This window comes from Dama dama, unplaced genomic scaffold, assembly GCF_033118175.1.
Source record: "Dama dama isolate Ldn47 unplaced genomic scaffold, ASM3311817v1 ptg000096l, whole genome shotgun sequence".
In the NCBI taxonomy this organism is placed as follows: Eukaryota; Metazoa; Chordata; class Mammalia; order Artiodactyla; family Cervidae; genus Dama; species Dama dama.
In genome coordinates, this window is record NW_026870910.1 from 2025607 (window position 1) to 2032789 (window position 7183).

Below are 7183 nucleotides of genomic sequence, written 5' to 3' on the forward strand. Positions count from 1 at the left end.
TGTCAAATGAGATGAGCATGAAACGGTCTGAAAAATAGCAGGAGCATGAAGTGGTGTTCAAAAACATAAAGAGACTGAAAAGGGGTGAAAAATATGAAGAGCTTAAAAAGGTGTCAAAATTATGAGGAGCATTAAACGGTCTGAAAAATAGAAGGAGCATGAAGCTGTGTTCAACAACATGAAGAGCCTGAAAAGGTGCGAAAAATATGAAGAGCCTGAAAAGGTGTGAAAATTATGAAGAGCTTCAAATGGTGTCAAAAATGAGATGAGCATGAAACGGTCTGAAAAATAGGAGGAGCATTAAGCGATGTTGAAAATCATGAAGAGCCTGAAAAGGTGTGAAAATATGAAGAGCTTCAAAAATGTGAAAAATATGAAGACCTTCAAAAGGTCTCAAAAATTGGATGAGCATGAAACGGTCTGAAAAATAGGAGGAGCATTAAACGGTGTGGAAAAACATGAAGAGCCTGAAAAGGTGTGGAAAAATAGGAAGAGCTTCAAAATGTGTCAAATATATGAGGAGAATGAAACGGTCTGAAAAATAGGAGGAGCATGAAACGGTCTGAAAAATAGGAAGAGCATGAAACGGACTGAAAAATAGGAGGATCATGAAGCGGTGTTGAAAATCGGGAAGAGCCTGAAATGGTGTGAAAAATGTGAAGAGCTTCAACAGGTGTCAAAAACTTGAGGAGAATGAAACGGTCTGAAAAATAGGAGGAGCATGAAGCCGTGTTGAAAAACATGAAGAGCCTGAAAAGGAGAGAAAAATATGAAGAGCTTTAAAAGGAGTCAACAATATGAGGAGCATGAAACGGTCTGAAAAATAGGAGGAGCATGAAGTGGAGCTGAAAAACATGAAGTGCCTGAAAAGGTGTGCAAAATATGAAGAGCTTCAAAAGGTGTAAAAAATGAGATGAGCATGAAACGGTCTGAAAAATAGGAGGAGCATGAACTGGTGCTGAAAAACATGAAGAGCCTGAAAAGGTGTGAAAAATATGAAGAGCTTTAAAAGGTGTGAAAAATATGAGGAGCATGAAACGGTCTGAAAAATAGGAGGAGCATGGATCGGTGTTCAAAAACATGAAGAGCCTGAAAGTTGTGAAAAATATGAAGAGCTTCAAAAAGTGTCAAATATATGAGGAGAAAGAAACGGTATGAAAAAAAGGAGGAGCATGAAGCGGTGTTCAAAAACATGAAGAGCCTGAAAAGGTGTGAAAAATATGAAGAGCTTCAAAAGCTGTCAAAAATGAGATGAGCAGGAAACGGTCTGAAAAAAAGCAGGAGCATGAAGCGTTGTTGAAAATCTTGAAGAGCTTGAAAAAGTGTGAAAAATATGAAGAGTTTCATAAGGTTTCAAAATATTAGGATCATGAAACGGTCTGAAAAATAGGAGCAACATGAAACGGTCTGAAAAATAAGAGGAGCATGAAATGGTGTTGAAAAACAGGAAGAGCCTGAAAATGTGAGAAAAATATGAAGAGCTTCAAAAGGTTTCAAAAATATGAGGAGCATGAAACTTTCTGAAAGAGGAGGAGCATGAAACCGTGTTCAAAAACATGAAGAGCCTGAAAAGGTGTGAAAAATATGAAGAGCCTTAAAAAATGTCAAAAATATGAGGAGTATGAATCGGTCTGAAAAATAGCAGGAGCATGAAGCGGTGTTGAAAAACATGAAGAGCCTGAAAAGGTGTGAAAAATATGAAGAGCTTCAAAAGGTGTAAAAAATGAGAGCAGCATGAAACGGTCTGAAAAATAGGAGGAGCATGAAGTGGAGCTGAAAAACATGAAGTGCCTGAAAAGATGTGCAAAATATGAAGAGCTTCAAAAGGTGTAAAAAATGAGATGAGCATGAAACGGTCTGAAAAATAGGAGGAGCATGAAGGGGAGCTGAAAAACCTGAAGAGCCTGAAAACGTGTGAAAAATATGAAGAGCTTCAAAAGGTTTGAAAAATATGAGGAGCATGAAACGGTGAAAAATAGGAGGAGCATGAAGCGGGGTTGAAAAACATGAACAGTCTGAAAAGGTGTGGAAAATATGTATAGCTTCAAAAGGTGTTAAATACATGAGGAGCATGAAACGGTCTGAAAAATAAGAGGAGCATGAAGCAGTGTTCAAAAACATGAAGAACCTGAAAAGCTGTGAAAAATATGAAGAGCTTCAAAAGGTGTAAAAAATATGAGGAGCATGATATGGTTTGAAAAATAGGATTAGCATGACGCGGTGTTCAAAACATGAAGAGCCTGAAAAGTTGTGAAAAATATGAAAAGCTTCAAAAGGTGTCAAAAATGAGATGAGCATGAAACCTTCTGAAAAATAGGAGGTGCATGAAGCGGTGTTGAAAAACATGAAGAGCCTGAAACGGTGTGAAATATATGAAGAGCTTCAAAAGGTGTCAAAAATATGAGGAGAATGAAACGGTCTGCAAAATAGGAGGAGCATGAAGCGGTGTTGAAAATCATGAATAGCCTGAAAAGGTGTAACAAATATGAAGAGCTTCAAAAGGTGTGAAATACATGAGGAGCATGAAACGGTCTGCAAAATAGGAAGAGCATGAAGCGGTATTGAAAATCATGAAGAGCCTGAAAAGGTGTGAAAAATATGAAGAGCTTCAAAAGGTGTGAAAAATATGAAGAGCTTCAAAAGGTGTGAAAAATATGAAGAGCTTCAAAAGGTGTCAAAATGAGATGAGTATGAAACGGTCTGATAAACAGGAGGAGAATGAAGCGGTGTTGAAAATAATCAAGAGCCTGAAAAGGTGTGAAAAATATGAAGAGCTTCAAATGGTGTCAAATATTAGATGAGCCTGAAACGGTCTGAAAAATAGGAGGAGCATGAAGTGGAGTTGAAAAAAATGAAGAGCCTGAAGAGGTGTGAAAAATATGAAATGCTTCAAAAGGTGTCAAAAATATGAGGAGCATGAAACGGTCTGAAAAATAGGAGGAGCATGAAGCGATGTTCAAAAACATGAAGAGCCTGAAAAGGTGTGAAAAATATGAAGAGCTTCAAAAGGTGTCAAAATGAGATGAGCATGAAACGGTCTGAAAACAGGAGGGGAATGAAGCGATGTTGAAAATCATCAAGAGCCTGAAAAGGTGTGAGAAATATGAAGAGCTTCAAAAGGTGTCTAAAATATGAGGAGCATGAAACAACCTGAAAAATAGTAGGAGCATGAAGCGGTGTTCAAAAATATGAAGAGCCTGAAAAGGTGTGAAATATATGAAGAGCTTCAAAAGTTGTCAAAAATATGAGGAGCATGAAACGGTCTGAAAAATAGGAGGAACATGAAGCGGTGTTCAAAAACATGAAAAGCCTGAAAATGTGTGAAATATATGAAGAGCTTGAAAAGGTTTCAAAAATATGAGGAGCATGAAACGGTCTGAAAAGTAGGAGGAGCATGAAGCGGTGTTAAAAAACATGAAGAGCCTGAAAAGGTGTGAAAATATGAAGAGATTCAAAAACATGAAAAATATGAAGAGCTTCAAAAGGTGTGACAAATATGAAGAGCTTCAAAAGGTGTCAAAATGAGATGAGCATGAAACGGTCTGAAAAATAGGAGGAGCATGAAGCGGTGTTGAAAAACATGAAGAGCCTGAAAAGGTGTGAAAATATGAAGAGATTCAAAAATGAAAAATATGAAGAGCTTAAAAAGGTGTGACAAATATGAAGAGCTTCAAAAGGTATCAAAAATGAGATGAGCATGAAACGGTCTGAAAAATAGGAGGAGCATGAAACGTTGTTGAAAATCATGAAGAGCAAGAAAAGGTGTGAAAAATATGAAGAGCTTCAAAAGGTGTGAAAAATATGAAGAGCTTCAAAAGGTGTGAAAAATATGAAGAGCTTCAAAAGGTGTCAAAATGAGATGAGAATGAAACGGACTGAAAAACAGGAGGAGAATGAAGCGGTGTTGAAAATCATCAAGAGCCTGAAAAGGTGTGAAAAATATGAAGAGCTTCAAAAGGAGTCAAAAATATGAGGAGCATGAAACGGTCTGAAAAATAGGAGGAGCATGAAACGGTGTTCAAAAACATGAAGAGCCTGAAAAGGTGTGAAAAATATGAAGAGCTTCAAAAGGTGTGAAATACATGAGGAGCATTAAACGGTCTGAAAAATAGGAGGAGCATGAATCGTTGTTCTAAAACATGAAGAGCCTGAAAAGGTGTGAAATATATGAAGAGCTTCAAAAGGTGTCAAAAATATGAGGAGCATGAAACTTTCTGAAAAAGAGGAGGAGAATGAAGCGGTGTTGAAAAACATCAAGAGCCTGAAAAGGTGTGAAAAATATGAAGAGCTTCAAAAGGTGTGAAATAGATGAGGAGCATTAAATGGTCTAAAAAATAGGAGGAGCATGAAGCGGTGTTCAAAAACATGAAGAGCCTGAAACGGTGTGAAATATATGAAGAGATTCAAAAGGTGTCAAAAATATGAGGAGCATGAAACGGTATGAAAAATAGGAGGAGCATGAAGCAGTTTTGAAAAACATGAAGAGCCTGAAAAGGTGTGAAAAATATGAAGAGATTCAAAAGGTGTCAAAAATATGAGGAGCATGAAATGGTGTTGAAAAACATGAAGAGCCTGAAAAGGTGTGAAAAACATGAACAGCTTCAAAAAGTGTCAAAAATATGAGGAGCATGAAACAGTCTGAAAAATAGGAGGAGCAAGAAGCGGTGTTGAAAAACATGAAGAGCCTGAAAACGTGTGAAAAATATGAAGAGCTTATAAAGGTGTCAAATTTATGAGGAGAATGAAACGTAATGAAAAATAGGAGGAGCATGAAACTGTGTTGAAAACATGAAGAGCCTGAAAAGGTGTGAAAAATAAGAAGAGCTTCTAAAGGTGTCAAAAATATGAGGAGCATGAAACGGTCTGAAAAATAGGAGCAGCATGAGGCTGTGTTGAAAACCATTAAGAGCCTGAAAAGGTGTGAAAAATATGAAGACCTTCAAAAGGTGTGAAATACATGAGGAACAAGAAACTCTCTGAAAAATAGGAGGAGCAAGAAGCAGTGTTGAAAAACATCAAGAGCCTGAAAAGGTGTGAAAATTATGAAGACCTTCAAAAGGTGTGAAATACATGAGGAACAAGAAACTCTCTGAAAATTAGGAGGAGCAAGAAGCAGTGTTCAAAAACATGAAGAGCCTGAAAAGGTGTGAAAAATATGGGAGCTTCAAAAGGTGTCAAAAATATGAGGAGCATGAAACGGTCTGAAAAATAGGAGGAGCATGAAGCGGTGTTCAAAAACATGAAGAGCTTGAAAGGTGTGAAAAATATGAAGAGCTTTAAAAGGTGTCAAAAATATGAGGAGCATGAAACGTTCTGAAAAATAGGAAGATCATGAAACGTTGTTCAAAAAAATGAAGAGCTTGAAAAGGTGTGAAAAATATGAAGAGCCTCAAAACGTGTCAAAATATGAGGAGTATGAAACGGTCTGGAAATTAGCAGGAGCATGAAGCGGAGTTCAAAAACATGAAGAGCCTGAAAAGGTGTGAAAACTATGAAGAGCTTCAAAAGGTGTGAAAATATGAAGAGCTACAAAAGGTGTAAAAATTTAGATGAGCATGAAACGGTCTGAAAAATAGGAGGAGCATGAAACGGTGATGAAAAACATGAAGAGCCTGAAAAGGTGTCAAATATATGAAGAGCTTCAAAAGGTGTGAAAAAAATGAAGAGCTTCAAAATGTGTCAAATTTATGAGGAGCATGAAATGGTCTGAAAAATAAGCGGAGCATGAAACGGTGTTCAAAAACATAAAGAGCTTGAAAAGGTGTGAAATATATGAAGAGTTTCAAAACGTGTGAAATACATGAGGAGCATGAAACGATCTGAAAAAAAGGAGGACCATGAAGCGGTGTTCAAATACATGAAGATCCTGAAAAAGTGTGAAAAATATGAAGAGCTTCAAAAGGTGTCAAAAATGAGATATGCATGAAACGGTCTGAAAAATATGAGGAGCATGAAGTGGTTGTTAAAAACATGAAGAGCCTGAAAAGGTGTGAAAAATATGAAGAGCTTCAAAAGGTGACAAAAATGTGATGAGCATGAAACGGTCTGAAAAATATGAGGAGCATGAAGCGGTGTTGGAAATCATGAAGAGTCTGAAAAGATGTGAAATATATGAAGAGCTTCAAAAGGTGTCAAAAATATGAGGAGCATGAAATGGTCTGAAAAATAGGAGGAGCATGAAACGATATTCAAAAACATGAAGAGCCTGAAGAGGTGTGAAATATATGAAGAGCTTCAAAAGGTGTGAAATACATGAGGAGCATGGAACGGTCTGAAAAATAGGAGAAGCATGAAGTTGTGTTGAAAAACGTGAAGAGTCTGAAAAGGTGTGAAAAATATGAAGAGGTTCAAAAGGTGTGAAAAATATGACGAGCATGATACGGACTTAAAAATAGGAGGAGCATGAAGCGGTGTTCAAAAACATGAAGAGCCTGAAAAGTTGTGAAAAATATGAAAAGCATGAAAAGGTTTCAAAAATATGAGGAGCATGAAACGATCTGAAAAATAGGAGGAGCATGAAGCGGTGTTCAAAAACATGAAGAGGCTAAAAAGTTGTCAAAAATATGAAGAGCTTCAAAAGGTGTGAAAAATATGAGGAGCAAGAAATGGTCTGAAAAATAGGAGGATTATGAAACGGTGTTCAAAAACAAGAAGAGCCCGAAAAGGTGTGAAAAATAGTAAAAGCCTCCAAAAGTGTCAAAATTATGAGGAGCATGAAACGGTCTGAAAAATTGCAGGAGCATGAAGTGGTGTTGAAAAACATGAAGAGTCTGAAAACGTGTGAAAATAAGAAGAGCTTCAAAAGGTATCAAAATGAGATGAGCATGAACCGGTCTGAAAAATAGGAGGAGCATGAAGTGGGGTTGAAAAAATGAAAAGCCTGAAAAGGTGTGAAATATATGAAGTGCTTCAAAGGTGTCAAAAATATGAGGAGAATGAAACGGTCTGAAAAATAAGAGGAGCATGAAGTGGTGTTGAAAAACATGAAGAGCCTGAAAACGTGTGAAAAATATGAAGACCTTCAAAAATTGTGAAAAATATGAAGAGTTTCAAAAGGTGTGAAAAAAGAGATGAGCATGATAAGGTCTGAAAAATAGGAGGAGCATGAAGCGGTGTTGTAAAACATGAAGAGCCTGAAAAGGTGTGAAAAATATGAAGAGCTTCAAAAGGTGTCCAAAATAAG